The following is a 17,427-nucleotide window of genomic DNA, read 5'->3' as shown; positions in this document are numbered from 1 at the left end:
AGATCAGTCTGCTTGCCCTTTTTTATAGATTGGTACTAGAAGCGATTTCTTCCAAGAAGCTGGAATATTCCCTTCATGAGAGACCTTATTGAATATTACACGCAATAGTTCTGACCAGAATTCTGGATCAGTCTTTAGCACTATATTCTCTAATCCATTCGGTCAAGAGGTTCTGGATTATTACAATTTTCTAACAAGGTTCATAACATATATTTTTTTCAAATTGTAAGTCATAGCTTTGTGTTTCATAGGCGACTGAGTTCTGTGCATGATCAAAGGTTTCAAAGGTAAAAGCTATATATTAAGTCCTTACAAGAGCTCCTACTATATTGGTTATATGCTGGGATTTCATGTGTTTATATCGATTCAGGAGTTGCCACATTTTGCTTGAGTTTTAGTAGTGGCAGCAGCTATAAATCTCTGTCATTGGGCACATCTCTGCGAACCCCACCACCAGTTGACCCACCAGTGTTATCTGTTTTTAATAATACTTCTAGTTCTTCGAGGTTGGAGTGGGGACAGTTTTAAGATATTTGTTTTATGGATGAATGTCTCTCCTCATTTCTCAATTAGCGTTTCAAATTGTTCCGTCATATATGTGCATGTGATCATTTCTGCTAGTGCACGCATATGATGTTTTACTATTCACAAATGTTGCAGTGATGTCGCCAATCCATGCCTCAGTTTAATCAGGCAACCGATTTTTAAACGTTTCTCTGAAATTTTCTGTACCCATAATTACCCATTTTGTCTACATTTATCGTGAACCAACAAATTCTACTTCCACTCGTGTTTATTTCCAGATCCCCCGAGTGGCCTATAGTATTGTCAACATTTGGGCCTACAAGTATTAGCAGTAACAAAGAATGATCCTTACAGTCGTTTTCTGTCATTTTCAGTACCCTGATGTATGGTATCACTGCTTAATTGATGTTTTGATTACGTTCTTTCACGTCACTTTGCCTGGTAAGTCTCCATACACAAAGACATTCATCTTCTGGCAACCCAATCCCCAAGATAATTTAGCCAGTACATTATTTTCTGATTTTATTGATTATTTCCCAATCTACACATACTACTAAGAAAGTTTGTTTCCGGACTTTTGTTTCCAACTCCACAATGTGCGTTAAGATTACCTCCCATAATGAAATGTACAGGGTTTGACTCAATCACTAGGTTGTTAATAACATCAGCAATACTTTCCATGATACTCTGTGTGTGTTTACTGCCTGGGGGAAAGTACACATTAATTATTACATAGTCTGGGTAGTCTTTTTGACAACAAACCATCATAGCCAGCATATATGTATTTTTAGTTGTACAGTTAATTTTGACGGCACTTATACCACATTTTACCCCATTCACCAAACTGCCATAAGGTCGCCCCTTCTTTCCTTTTTGTGCAAACACTTGAAAGATTTAGAATCCATCCATAAATAGATCTTCCATGAGCCACTTTTCTTGTAACAGAAGTATCTCATTCTGTAGTCGTTTTTTTAGCAAACCATTATCAGTCAGAAAAGGTCCATGTCCTCTGGTGTTCCCTGAGCAAATGGTCCAATTTCATTCTATACATGTTTGTTTTTGAGCCGCTATTTCCACCAGCCACTTCAGAGTGCCCAGTATGTTCTCCTGAGTCGGATTTGCAGTAAGAGTGGATGCATGTGAAGTATTCAAAGTTTTAATTTCTACGATCAATTTCCCTAAAGTTTGCAATGTTTCTCAATTAGCTTTTTTGTGTTCTTCCTTCGTGTCCAGTTCATATCCTATGTCAAATAGATTTTCCTTATACTGCCGTTTCATTTCGACAATCTAAGAAGATTCGCAGTGTACTGTACTCATGGGATGTTTCCCATTCTTTATGGGTGTGATGTATTCAAAGTCTTTTGAGTTGAGTAAGCGAAGCAAAGACATTGAATTTAATATGTCAATTATTTAGTTCTATTTATATGAGTAGTCATATGCGTTATATTCTGCTTTAGACTCTTGATGGTAAATGTGTTTTTCTCTTTGTGAGTCGAGCTGTTTTTCTGATTTCTCATAGATTTAGTTGTCAGTTGTCGTTTTAGCAGATTCTAAGGTCCTGGGTACAGACAATTCCATTGGAATTTCTTGATTTGTATCCTCCTCTGCCACTATACGCTTTGATTAACAACTCGTAGCATTGGTTGAATTGCATTACTATAGTTGCTTGTTCCGATTCATGACCCAGCTTGTTAGGATGCCATTAGTGTTAGCGTTTTTCCTCTTCTTTTTCGAGCAGATTTTGCCTTAGATTTAATGTTATGTTATGTTATGTTATTTTGCACTTATATAGCGCCTTATGTACCATTGGTATGGTCTGAAGGCACTGGTAGGTTGAACGCCCTTGGGAACCGAAGTTCAGATCAGTAGAGAGAGTAGAGAGAGTCAAAGGTGCATGTGAGCACCTGGTATGTGTGCAGCTCGTGCGGTATTCATGTAATAGCTGCTTCTTAGCGGTAGGTGTGGTGGTTGAGAGATCAGGAGAATGTGTTCGTTCTGGCGGGTTTTATCCAGAACGGCTGTGGCTGCGTTAGGCCTGAGGAGAACGCCTAGCTGGGGGTGTGAAACCAGCAGTGTTTACTTAGAATGATGTGCAGTGAGCGTCGGTGGTTGTTATGAGAACAGTTATACCGAATGGTGTCATAGTATCTCTGTGTTCTAGTTGAGTGGTGATGTAAAGGAGAGAGTAAGCGTGGTGGTGTGATATGATGGGTTATATGCTCTTTAAACGCTCTCTGCATTCTAAGCCATACTATATACGTCATGCAATTCTATGCGCTCCAGTCGGTCCAATACTCCTGTCTGCCCCGCGCACTCTAGTCTGTCCCGCACATGCACTCTTGTTCCACCCCACGCATGTCCTCTTGTCCACCCCACGCATGCCCTCTTGTCCGCCCCACGCATGCCCTCTTGTCCGCCCCACGCTTTTACTCTTGTGCACACCCATCCGCTCCATACACTCATCTGCTCCACACACTCATCCACTCCATACACTCATCAGCTCCATCAACACATCTGCTCCATCCGCTCCCTACACTCATCCGCTCCCTACTCTCATCAGTTCCCTACTCTCATCCGCTCCCTACTCTCATCCACTCCATACACTCATCCACTCCATACGCTAATAGTGGAAGCTGGTTCCTCCATCGTTAGGTTTGTGCCAATAATACCTATATTGTTTGCCTCATTGGTTTTGAATTGTACCTTGTATTGATTTTGTTTTCTTTGGCACCTTATTAGTCTTCTCTGTTTTCTACTCAGGTACATTGAGGAATCATCATGTGAAGCAATACTCGGTTCCTTAGTTGCAGCAATTTGGACTGTGCCATTGGAGTCTTGGGTGGGCACCTCAATTGCCTCCTTTGTCATTTGAGGAGCTTGGTGGGCAGCCTCAGTGATTAGAACATTTAGCTCATAGTGATCATCTCTCACTATGGGTCCACAGGTCAGGCTATTGGGTACCATTTTAAGAATCTTCCCACACATCTTCAGTAGCTCCTACAAGGCAAACTGTATTGATGCCAGTTCTGCCTGCACTTCGTTACTAGGTCTTTTAGTGAGCTCGGGCTATAGAAGGTTCTTGCTCAATAATTAAAATTGGGGAAGCATAGTCTTTGAGCCTTTGTGTTGTTGTTCCTATTTCTTGACTGTTGGGCATCTATGATTTTGTTTCCAATGTTGTTTTTGTGCATACTGCCTTCAAGGTCCTGGGCTTTACTATACTTTCTATCATTAGCAAATGATTTCTTTATCATGTAGCACCATTCTGGTAAAGAATAGTTGGTATAGATTGCTGCTAGTGAGGAAAACACTGCTTCGTGAATGTTGGTAATTTGCATCATGAACGGGGGGCCGGCAATATCATTGCCCACTTCTGCTTGTTTTCTGGAAACCTGGGAAACAGTTTCAACTGGGTAAAATGCAGTAGTGTTACCTATATTATTATCGAGAGGGGGTTTGCGTTGCAGGGAACTCGTAATTGCACATTTTCTTTTCCCAAATTTCCTGTTTGGTGCATGTCTTCATTTATTTTCCTCTTTTTGTAAGGTTCTTTGTTGCGCAACTTATAGTTACTTGCCTAAGCTCTTGCTTTGCCCGGCATTCAGCTGGAGATCATAATCAGCTAGCACCTTAGTATTTGATAGTGTACGGCTTCCCTTGTCAATGGTCAATTTCCTGACACTAGATATTACTGCGATTACCTAGTTTAGATCTTAATTAACTTAGTTTGCAGTAAGTGTGGCAATATGTTATGTCCAGTATTTATCTGTTTAGCTATTAAAATATTATTGGCTATCACAGTAATGTGTACCAAGGACCAGGATGGAATGCTCAGACATTGGAACGAAATACAAGAATTCACTCTTCGGAGTGTCTTATTACGGGTGGTTCAAAGAGTTGGTACCCTACAGTCACCACTCATGCTATGGTACGTGGGCTGGGCCTCTTAGCAAGAATCAGACCTCCTTCCAGGTCGTATCTCTCAATAAATTTCTAATGCTAGTAAGTGAGCCTTAATTAAGCTCTGTATTTCATGAGGAACCCTTGTTAAACACCCAGTAAATAAGCCAAGGGCACTCCTGCGACACTCCTGGTCCTTGACCGTACAGGACAAGGAACTGTGGATACTGTATGTAAACTGCCGGGTAGAAGGAAACACATGGAGCCGTCAACCAGCAGGTCACAGCTCCCACAAAGCAGCAAAGTCACTCACTACCTGGCTGTGAAATGTTATTCACTTGCAGCACACGCAAAATCAGCAACCTTTTTCTCCTTCTTCGGCCACCTCTTTTGGCTCTGATGATCCCGAAGCTAGGGAGACCCACCCGGTACAAGATTCAAGAAGCACAGGACACCGGTTGGAATTCAACAAATTTGGTTGGAATTCAAGGAAAGTACCTTACAACGTCGAGTGTCAAGCAACACCAACTCTCCAGAGTACTCTGTACTCCGTATCTTACTGGCCGCTTGCGACGCTACTCTATAAACTGTCTGTATCTATCTATATATATACGGCCCATACATGTTTTTCTAATAAAGAAATATAATGTTTTTTTTAAATGCCATTTTGACGTCTGCGGACTATAATAATGTCTGTATCCACATATTAACATACAAGTGATGCCATACAGATGTTTCGGTGTTAAATATGTTGGTGAACATCATTGTCCGGGTGCGGATGCCACATGTATGAAAGCTACATCATAGGTCATATGGTACCAGGTAGTTTGTGAACGTCTTGAAATGACCACGGATGTCCCCGGACGTCATCATGACACTGCGCCTGTCTGGCATAATGATGTGTCCATGATCAGTTTCACGCTTAGCGTACATCTATAAATCTAAATTACACCCACTATGTGGACTTTAAAGTTGAAACTGTGGCCTTCCACACCTCCTAGCACCACTGCCAGTGCTTCTATAAACTTTTTACACATTTCTATGCACCTTTTCTGTACAATAAGTCTGCGGTCTCGTAACGTCACCATGGACATCCCCGGACATTGTCACATTACTGCGCCCATGCACTGTGATGACGTGTTCTCAATTGGTGTTCGTGCTTTGCAGACAACTTTAAATTTGCTTTTTTGGCCACTCTAGGGACTTTCAAGTTAAAACTGTGCCCTTTCACAGCTCCCAGTGCCAGTCTCACTTCATTTCTAAACTTTTTACAACTTTTCAAGGCCTCATTTGGGTGACGATGTTCGTGAACAAGACAATAGTCCGCAGATAGTTCTTCCAAGGCGACCCACCCATTTCTTTTAGTCATTCACTATCTGGCAGACCAGAAGAGAACAGCTTCATTTGTTTGGAGCATAACAATCTGTTTTAGGAGCTGCAATGGCATCTGCTATGGCCATCCCTCTTCCTCCCCAAGAGCCACCACCACCACCTGGAGGACGTGGACATGGGAATAGGGGTCCTGCAGCAGGGGACATGCAGGAGGAAGAGGAAGAAGATGATGTTTTGGAGGAAGTGCCAACTTTGCCGGGTGGGCAAAAGAAGTCGTGGGTGTGGAGGTTTTTCACCACTGTTGGAGGGTTGGCAAAGTCTTCGGCTGCCCGCTTGCACTGCACTGAATGCAATATTGTGCTCAGTCATGGCCAAAAGGGCCAGTACTCCTTTGGCACTACCTCCATGCAACACCACACTCCACCTTACACCCGGCTACCCTGAGAAAGGTCATTCCTTACTCAGGGAGTTGGGGTATTTCGGCCACTACACCCTCTTCAACCATTCCTGTCACCACTCAGGATACTGCAGTGGGACAGAGGATTCTTTCTGCCTTCTCACAGGCCATACAGGAGGCTGTTGACCCATACCTTTCGCAGTCAACAGCACTTTGCATGCACTGTGACACAATCATCTGCAAGGGGTAGCTTATCCAAAGCGTCTTCAAGGCACACAAGAAGGATTGCCCACTCCCTTCATTTTTTTTAGCAGGCCCTACATCTTCCTTTATACACCTGTCCCTACCTTAGAGTGGTTGGTTCCCCCTCCCTGCCTCCCTCGCTCCCTCATTTGACCCTCCTTCCATCTCCAAAAAACAAATACCAAAACAAAACAAAAAACAAAACGAAAAGTTCCCTATGAAACTGCCTTTCCAAGTTTAAATATAGAATTAGAAAAAAAGACTCTTTTACACTCCACCTGCATTATATTTATACCCAAAGTAGTAGGACTCTATAGGAATATGTAATATTTTCATTAGGATTACATTGTATGCTAATGGGAATTGTAGACAATTTGTATAGCAAAGAAAATAAAAAGTGACATTTCTGTCACAACTCCTTTTATCTGCATAAACAATGCTAACATAAAGTCTAACGTACGTAGGAGGTGTTTAGCCATTGTGTATGGCTTTCACGCTTCCCACTCATATTACACTATCATTAAATAATGACTCACCCCCCTTCCCTGCAATCATATAGTCCGTGAACTGTAAACTGTCTGCAGAGTTCATGGAGAAATAAAGGGTGGGATTTTAATCTCAGTTTACTTTTTTCCTTTGTACAAATATGCTTCTTAAAAGAACCGTTTTGTTGGGGAGGGTTTATTACATAGCCACGATAGTGGCTGTGTAGTTATGGTTAAGTTGCTGTTTCCATAGGAAGAGCACTTTTTGGGCGGCTTATAACTCTGCTGTCCCTGGACGAATCCTCACAAAACTTTGCAAAAAAAGTATATGGCCCACTCTGATTTGTTTTGCAAAGTTTGGTGAGGTTTGGTCCAGGGGGTGGGGAAAGTTGTAGGGAGGTGTCCCAAAACGTCCTTTTTTCCCATAGACTGAATGGGGGAAAAACTTTGCGCACACCTACAGGCCAAACCGCTGGATGGATTTTCACCAAGTTTGCGGCAGGGGCTTGGTCCCAAAAGCGTGCTTTTTAAAATTTGGTGACAATCCGTCCAGTAGTTTCCTTTTAAATGATCAAAAAGTATGTCTCTAAAAATTGGTGATATCTATGTCCGCTCCGCGGTCACACTTCCTTGTTCGGTGCGCGGACAGGATACCGATTGGCTAAGGGGCTGACGTCTTGACCGATTGGCTGCAGTGAGCCGTGATTTGCGTCAGGTTGTTTGGATGCGCCCGACATCTTGGATCCGCAAACAGCGCGGCGGCGACCAGAGACAAAATATTGTTTCCGAAACTGTGTTCATGATGTATTCCCTATGCCCGCCTTGTCCGGAATGTGTGTAAGTACTGAAAATGAGGGGTCTCATAAGGATAGTACTTCAGTCCGTGCTGTGCGTAGGCACCTTGAAAGTATTCTAAGGACACGCGTGGTGTCAGCGAACATTAAGATTGGATACATGCCGTACTTAACATTTTTATTAGTATGAGGGTGCTCCTCATTTACACGCCACCAGGGGGTGATATGCTGTGGTGGTTATGGCCAGGGCCTACAGTCTTGGTTGCATGGCCAGAGGCCATGCACCCATGATGAAATTGATAGGTAGAGAAACTATAAGGTACTATGGGTGCGATATGCTGTGGTGGTTATGGCCAGGGCCTACAGTCTTGGTTGCATGGCCAGAGGCCATGCACCCATGATGAAATTGATAGGTAGAGAAACTATAAGGTACTATGGGTGTGATATGCTGTGGTAGTTGTGGCCAGCACCTAGAGTCTTGGGTGCATGGCCGAAGGTCGTGCACCCAAGAACTAAGTTAAAAGCAGAGTTATTAGCCACAATGGTTTTCATACACTATACACCCACATCTTCAACTATTTATGCCCTTACACCCAAGCCTCTAGCCTCTGGGCACAACCACTTCAGCATATCACAGCTATAGATACACCAGGCCATGCACCAAACAACAGAGTTATACGCACTGCAATTCTTATTCACTGCACACCTAAACATTAAAATATGTATGGACAAACACCCAAGACTCTAGGGCCAGGAAACAACCACTCCAGCACATCACAGCTATGCATACACCCGTATTATCGACCATCAAGGAGGTGGTTGTGGGAAGGACATAGAGTCTTGGATGCATGGTCGAAAGCCATGCACTTAAGACCAAACTTGTACGTAGTGCAGTTAAAAGCCACAATTGGTGTGATATACTGTGGTGGTTGCGGCCAAGACCTAGAGTCTTGGGTGCATGGTCAAAGGCCATGCACCCAAAAACAAAGCTATAAGTACTGGAGTTATAGGCCACTATGGTTTTTACATATTGCACACCCATACATTGCAATATCTATAGCCTTACACCCAAGACTGTAGGCTCTGGACACAACGACTGCAGCATATTACACAGCCACGGTAGTGGCTGTGCAGTTACGGTTAAGTTGCTGCTTCCATAGAAAGAGCACTTTTTGGGCGGCTTCCATGTCAACATACATGTGGCCCCTTTACTGATTGGTTGTGGAACAGCGTGAAGTGCATGAGATTCTGTCGCTGCGGCCACCATATTTTGTTCGTGTTTTGGTGTATGCGGACATCGCCCCTAACACATACAATCGCAGCCAGCATTGCAGCTACACTTCTGCAACACTGTTTCGGAAGGTGAGTGTTACTGAGGCTGGGATGGGCTGGGCTGTGGCAGCAGTAAGTCCAAAAAGTGGTGTTTTCATGTCACCAAAGTCATACGGTACAGTGGCAGTAGATGCTCAATATACGGCGAAGAATCACTCTGTCTGTCTTGCAACGCTTTAACAATACTATTACTGTGAGACTGGCGTCCTACATTTTAAAATCTGAGACAGCCACCTGCACTATTCGCTGCCAACAGTGGTTCAGCACATGTATGGGAGTAGTGATTCTCATGAATGGATTCTAATATGTTGTTGTAAAGTGAGAATGTATTTGCATTCTGAGTGAAGGTCACTTGATTTGTTTTTTTGGTTTCCAGCACAGTAGGGCCACGCATCCAACTGTACCCATAAGGGTCCATTGTTTTTTTACCTTCAGCTTGAGCGAAAAAACAGTAAGAATGAGGGAGTGAAAGTTTGCAACACATACCATTTGATAAGGTTATGTTTCGAAAGCATTTGTAAGGCACATGAAATATCACTTCACTAAGAATCATTGAGCCAAAAACATTGCTGTCTGACTTCACCTAAACCAATGGAGGGGTACATATCATGTAAGTTGAATTTTGACGACTGCACACCGCACTGAGTTTGAATTTTTATATTACCAGACCATTATTTTTGACAATATTACTGATGTATTACCTTTCTATGCAGTTGTTATTTTTTTCCCCCTTACTGAGAGTGCAGATTGTCCGCGTTCTCAGGCTATGCCTTCATTCACCCTTGTTGAACGTTAGTATTTTCCCTTTAAAATGTCATGTTTGGCCATAGCGGTAGCTGTATCACTTTGCACGTTCTGTTGGTCTTTTCTGAAATCACGAGGTGGCATTTGCAAATGCTTGCACATTACTTTTGCCTTGGTAGCTGCAATAGTATCTTTGTGTATAGTTGTCATTTTTTTAAAGTTATAGAGAGTGCAAATTGTTGATGTTTGTGGCCTGTCACTAGCTATTTCATGTTGAAACCTACTATTTACTTAAAATGTTTGTATGTCAACTTCGATTTGTGTCTTAGTTCCTATGTTCTTTTTGTCTTATTTTTAATAATTGTTTGGTAAAGGTTGGTTATTGATACGTGTTTTCTTTACACTTTACCAACCAGCTACTTCCTTCCATACTGTGCATGTCATGATTTCCAGTTGCCGAGTGATGGCTTCTTCAGCCGCCAAATGCAGTTGTTGGTGACCGGGTGCCTGCCCGTCATAATTCTGTGGGATGATCGCGCCGGCCCACTCTGTCCGTACGCTGAAGTGTCTACTAGGAGTAACATAACATCTTTTACGGTGTTGTAGCCAAAAGGTCATGGCAACGTTTTGACAATCATGGCGGAAACAAAGGGGTTGCTTTATCGAAAATGTATAATTTGTGTTTGGAAAAAAAACATGTGCTTCACCATTAACATTTTCGATGACGACCCAAGAAACAAATTTATTATGTGATTGACAATGAGATTACTCCGATGTTCGTACACAGTCTATTGTGAAATAAAGTACTTTAGGAATTCAAAAATGTTACTCTTTCTTTTAAAAACTAGTTTATTACTTCAAAATGTCACGTGCTACATTGTACGTTCCTGTGTGTTAGTTTTCAGGTCCTGCGTCACGGCATGTAGGTGCTTAGGAGCGCATTTGGCTATGCTGGAGAGGATCGTCATTGAGAAAGGTACTGCATATCACTAGGGTTGGTTATATGAGGGTCAAGGGTGACCATTATGCTTCATTGACGTCAGGCCAACTTATGTTAGGCAGCTGCAGCAATGGCGAACATTACAACAGGATAAACACACTCTGCTGTCAGATTTAGTATGTTTGTCAAAGAGGAAAAATGAGGTAAGGTACACTGCAAATGTTTGTACTACATCAACGTTTCTGCAAACATACTGCAAACATACATGGTTGCAACCTCGGTACAATCTTATCTTCTGACCTTTCCACCTGTGCACCTTATGAAAATATATGTACGAAGATGAGTACTAATGCTCATGGTTTCAATATGTCTGCCATGATTGCGATTGAGGCCACAGAGTTTGTTGGGATTTGTTTCCACATGTAATATGACAATTCATTTGGGCAGTTATTTGACAGTTTGGTGCATTTACTGAAAATGTGTCTACGGCAGATTGGTAACGCCCGAAAAAGACTGGTGTTGCAGATGTTGCAGTGTTTTGGTGTTTGACAATTGTCGCTCTTTCAATAAAAAACAGTGCTACAACTTCAATGGCTGAGGGGTAGGCTTTACCTATGGGTAGTGGCCACAGTGTCGGGGTCATGGTATAAGGTCACGATGTGCGCAATGTGGCTACTGGCCATGACCAGAACAGAGAAAAGATAGCATTACAGTGGCAATGTCCACCTGGGACTGGCTTTGTGGTAAATTGTTGCACATAACCATACATTTCAATGGGAATAAAAATGTGCTCATGGCAATATGGTCACACAGTTTCCATTTTTTTTTTTTGCAGACTGCAATGGAAAGCGAAGAAGGACTATGTATGCCAGATCCGGCTTCCCTTTCTATGGTGGCCATCTTGGAAGAGGATTTTATTTCTTAAAGCGTGACGCCAGAGGCGGCCTGCTTCATGACACAAAATCATCTGTTTTAATATCACGGGTTACTGCTTTGGAAATGTACATTGCAAATGGCTTGCATCCCCCATTTTAAGAGTGGAAGGGAGCTAATGATCCAGAGACCTCGTTATGCACTTTTGGTTCCATTGCCCTCGTAACATGCCCTGCTGGCACTTTGTCCACCGTTCCAGTCCCTGCAATGGAGGATGAACACTACAATATTCCCATTAGCATAACAGAAACTATAAATGGAAATGTTTGAAAATATTATTGCATCTATGTACTTTACTACGAAATATAAAGCAGATGCAGTGTATGCATTTTTTTTTCATTCCTTTTTGCTTTTTGTGACTGTGAATGGTGGATCCCCAAGGAACATTTCTTTTGTGTATGTATGGCTTTTGTTTGGAAGGATAGCTAAGATCAAAAGTTGTGGACGGAACTGAGGAAAGAAGCAGCAAACAGTAATATGGAGGGGTAGGTGGAAGGTGGAAAATGTAGTGGGTGTGTTATTTGTGAGCTGAGGCCAGTGTTTCTACAGCTGCTTCTTCATAGCACTACTGGTGTTTTTTTAGGGAGGGATTGCTTTAGCTAATGTTGTTTTAAGATGTATAGCAGTTTTATTAAAAGCATGTGCTGTGTACTACGTTGTTATAAGCTGTGCACGATTAGGTGCTGGAGTTGTGCACAGAAAATGTTGCAGTTGCATGTTCACACAGCAGCACAAAATATACCTCCACACTGTCTACGAGGCACATATCTTATTGTGAATTGTGTATGGGTTTTCAGACAAGTCACCATGCAGTGGTATTCTTCGGAAGGTGTGCAGTGAAGGCAAATGTTCGTAACTGGTATGGTTACGTGTCACTACCAGAAACCTATTGAATTTATAAGAACAATTTTGTACAAGGCAGGATATGGGTCAGTTAAAAAGCCTAGGAAATTCAGTAAAAAAAAACTATGTTAAGGGCACATTATGGTTCTAGGTAAAATCGAAAAATCCCTGAAAATCGCCAGTTATGGTAGGCTAAGCAACCATACCTGCCCGCACCACTGTGCACTGCTAACACTAACACCCGGACATGACAGATGGCATCACAAATGTCATTGATGATAGTCTTAGCAATGCACGTAGTACCATACCAAGGTTTACCAACTGCATTTCCTTTCCTTGACAAAAATATCAACATGTACGTCCCAATGCTGTACCTATACATTGTATCTTTCTTATTAAAATATAAGTAAAAGTAGGCATTAGTAAAGTGCATCAGCTTTCCTTAGATGTAAATGTGCAATGTTTTTAACTCAGTACTACCACATTCCATATAGCGGCACAATATTACACCTGATTAATACAAAGGCCGCTTAAAACATATGCTACTATATCTTGCAGATGTATGTTCCTTCAAAAACACAGCAACATGGTGGAAGCGCCAATACATCTATGCATGTTTTCCCTTTCAATTAATTGCTACTAAATCAGGCGATCCTAAAGGCAGCAATTTTCCTTACATATAAAGGGCTAGTGTGTTCCAACCACTGCTAAAACACACCATATACTGACAACATAGTTAACATACTTCAGTACCCAACACATAACAAACCTTTATTCACTCTGTTTCCAATAACTGTTCCTACCACAATACATATCAAACTATGATACTAAACCTTCTTTAACATCACCACATATATAAACTAACTTTCTTTTCCAATTACAGAAAAAAAGGTTGACAAAAACAGCTACAGAACAAAGCAAACTCTTCACTTGATCTACATCTCTGTTCCATACTGTAGCATTTTATGAATGCTATTTTCTCAATAGAACTTCAGTAGACCGTTTGTCTTAGTATACGTGCATTTTCTGAAACATGGCATAGTTTATGGGAGGCTTACTTACCAGTCTGCCTTCTTGACTGCATGTATTGGCTGAAATACCCTAAACACAAGCCCTGTTAAGCATTTTCTTACAGGATCTCTCCAGATTGTGGATGTCATATGTGATGTCATCCGTGATGTTATCGATGATGCCATTTGTGACGTCTCCTTTAATGTGATCTGTGTGGGCATGAACAGTTCAAGGTTGTGGTGGGAGTTATGTGTTTTAGCTTACCATAACTGGCACATTTTTATTTTTCTTTATTTTGCACTGCAACCATAACATCCCTTTAACAAAGTCTGTTCACTATACAAAGCCATTGGTATGGTGGGTTTAGAAATTCAGGAAAAAAAACCTTCTTCTTGAAATGTATGAGTAGAAAGGGTCATTCTAGATGACAAGCACACATGCTATGGAGCTGTCAGGTAGCAATCTCTCTGTGCGCACCTCTGTTTCGGAACCACTGAGCAATGCACAGTGTGTATACACATTAGCTGAAAAGGATGCATATTTGCTTCAGCAGATTGTCTTTCTTTGTCTTATAGGGCAGCACCATTTTAAAATAGCTTTATTAATCCAAGGCAGTCAGCTCTCGTGGATGCAGACACCTCTTTATGTGTTTCACCCCATTCATCATTGCAGTACAGTGAGACATCCTTCTTATTGGAGGGTCTGGGGTGTTTATCAAACACCACACATGATATATATTCTTTGAACAACTTAATTAAAGGGGCATTACGGTTAAGTAAAGTGTTTAGAAAGAATGATTTTTAGAAAGTGATGTTGAATGCAGCAGTAACGTTGTGGGACACGAACATCTATGCAAACATTTTGAATTCAGAGATAATGGTTGCAGGACAAATATTACAACATTTAGAAAAATCACCAGTTAGGGTAAGCTATAAAACTATAGTGTGCCCGCTTTGTGTACTGCATTCTACAATTAAATCACTGGCGATGCATCACCAATCATATCATATGTAGAAAGTGGCATTTTAATAAGATTATGCAGAGGTTCCCCAACAAATTCAACTCATACAATGTCTAAGTCTTATGACGCTCCTTTTCTTTAGTGGCAGCAAGCGCAGGCCTTAAAGCATAGAAACAAAAGGGCATAAATACACACTGGAATTGTTGGACATGTCATCCTTAACCATGTGCAATGGACTTAGTTCATTGCACTTAGGATGTTGTCTTTGCTCATGGTGCATATACATTAAATTCATAAGCAGTACACAGGAAAATCATACCATTCATATAACTTATATGTATGACGACTGGCACTTTCACGTTCTAGCCTTCGGACTCATTTCCTTATTACTAGATATCACATGCTTACACATTAAATTATTCTATACCAATGCTCTACGTATTCTCTCTATATCCACACACATTTCTAGTTCCTAAGGTATATTTAGATATTGACTTGAAGCCTAACCCTACTAAGCATTTTGAAAGGCCTAGATGAGTAACCATACGGCCGAATACACCATATGCAACATCAGGGATGTCTCCTGAGGATAGCCTAGAGACAACGTGCTCGCCTTGGAAGCAAGACGACACGGAGCACTACAGGTTTGATCCCCGGGTCCGCGCTTAGAAACCACTGGATATTAAGTGTGTTATAAAATATATCATATCATTTCACCAAAATGCCAGGTGTAGCGGAAATGACAAGAAGTGATGTATTTTTATCCCACCCCACGTGACATCACAGGAAGTGATGGCAAACGACCTTCACATTTTTTAGTTGCATCTAGCACCCGTGTTTCCAGGCGCTCTCATTTCAGCCAGATATAAGAACTGATGCACAGAGGGAGGCATGATTTGTCCAAGATTACACATTTGGGGAATGTCATTTTCCAGATTCGACATGGGGTCCGGATTTAAAACATAAATAACGCAGTATTTATAACAGGGTAACCAAAATCTCTAATGCAGGCTACAGCTATTGTATGAAACATCTTTAGATCAATGGACAGAGAAGTATGTGTTATCTGTGGCGTTGCTATGTTAAACAAGCCAAAAAAGCACTGACCTGGGAGGCGTGCGCTGCTGTTTACCCAGGAGAAAAATGCTGCATCAGCAAGGCCTGAGAATTAAATCATTGACCAGGACTTAGTATCAACAACATTTGCTGGTTATAAATGTATCTATGAGTCAGCTAACACTTTGATAGAAGAAACCTATTAGTGTGGTCTTCGTTAAACCAGGGGAGTGCACCTGATAATGTTATCTTTATTGGAGTATAATAGATGAGAAAGGTTCTTTCAATATACACAACACCCCCCCTAGATTTTATTATATAAGCATAAAACTGGGTGCCAGAGGACTTTAAAAAAAACACCACTTAATGTAATATCATTGCTGCAAACATAAATCCATGGCACCGCACAGTTATTGTGTTATCACTGGCAGACTTCAAGGCATGCACTGCACACTACCTCTTTGTCAGATCCAGTGGAGCCTAATGGCATTGCACAAAATTTGGCAGCTCCCCAGCAAGCCATGCTGTGGGCTTCCTCCCACACCCATGCAGGCTCCTTAACAAAGCACAGGGCACGCCACACCCTGGGCCAGTCCGGACCACCATGTGTGTGCAATGTCCATGATGATAATGCTGCTGAGGGGCATGCACTACTGCAAGTGAAAGATGTAAATATGTTTTTCAATCAAAGCTTAAATGTTTAATCTAACATAGAAAGAAGGGGCTCGTGCCTCGTCCACCATATACCAGCCACCAGTGGTGGCTGGTGAGTTGGTTTAATGGAGGATGTAAATATTTTTCGCAAGTATGTGATTGCGACTGAGTGTAGCGATGGAGCCCGAACTAACAAAAATGTGTTTGGGGTGGGTGTGGGAAAGATTCTTCTCCCTCCCCAGAGAAAATGTTTTGAATAATGGGTTGAAATGGTGCATTATACAGCACACTTTCTGGGAAAATGTGGGTATAAGGCAAACAATCAGTTTTGCAGGGTGTAGGGTCAACCATGAAAATAATTGCAATAGATGCAAGTCACCAAAAGTGCACATGGCATTTTCCAATGCATTACCATGCCGGTCCCTGCAGTATCTGCCAGTGTAAAAAACATTTTTATGCTGGCTGTGCCCATACATTTCCATGCTGGCTCCACCAACATATGCTAGTATTCCCATATAAGACCATACTCATTTTTGCTTTAAGATTTTTTTTTATAGTATCATTACTGGCACTGGGCAAACAACTGTCAATTTATGCCAGTATTCCCATGTAAGAACATACTCTGTTGGTTTTGCCATTAAAAGTGACATGTCACAATATGAAAACCTATCCAACCTGATTCCAATGTAAGCCAGTCTAGACCCATAAAAACACTTATCATGCTTGGTTCATCATAGATGCTCAGTTAATGAAAGGTCATGCTACAGTAAAAAAATATACGGGCCGCTGCACTAAATCATCAGTCTAGCGAGGTAAAACTACTTATCATGCTTGCTTTTTTAAAGATGCCGAGTAATAAATGTCATGCCACAGTAAGCAATTGCTACACTGGCTGCACCAAAATGTCAGTCTAGCCAAGGAATGACACACATGAACTTGGCTCTGCCCAACAATACCAGCACAATATGCAAAATCAATAAAGGATGTGGCAAACATGCTCCAGTGATCACCAGTCTCCCAGGGCCTTACACACACATGCATCCTACACACACATGCATCCCCTTTCATGCATTCACCAATACATTCCCTCTCGCATTCGCTCGCACTGGATTCACCACACAAGCATACACCAACCCCCACCAAAAACATTCAAAAACACACCATCACATTCATACACATTCACACACCAGTCACTCACTCACACATTCGCTTGCATCCACCTATCGCATTCTCTACACAGGCACACAAACATCCACTCATTGCATTCTCTACACAGG

The sequence above is a fragment of the Ambystoma mexicanum genome, chromosome 10 (assembly GCF_040938575.1).
Source record: "Ambystoma mexicanum isolate Mex_15411 chromosome 10, UKY_AmexF1_1, whole genome shotgun sequence".
In the NCBI taxonomy this organism is placed as follows: Eukaryota; Metazoa; Chordata; class Amphibia; order Caudata; family Ambystomatidae; genus Ambystoma; species Ambystoma mexicanum.
Note: the sequence above shows the minus strand (reverse complement) of the source record.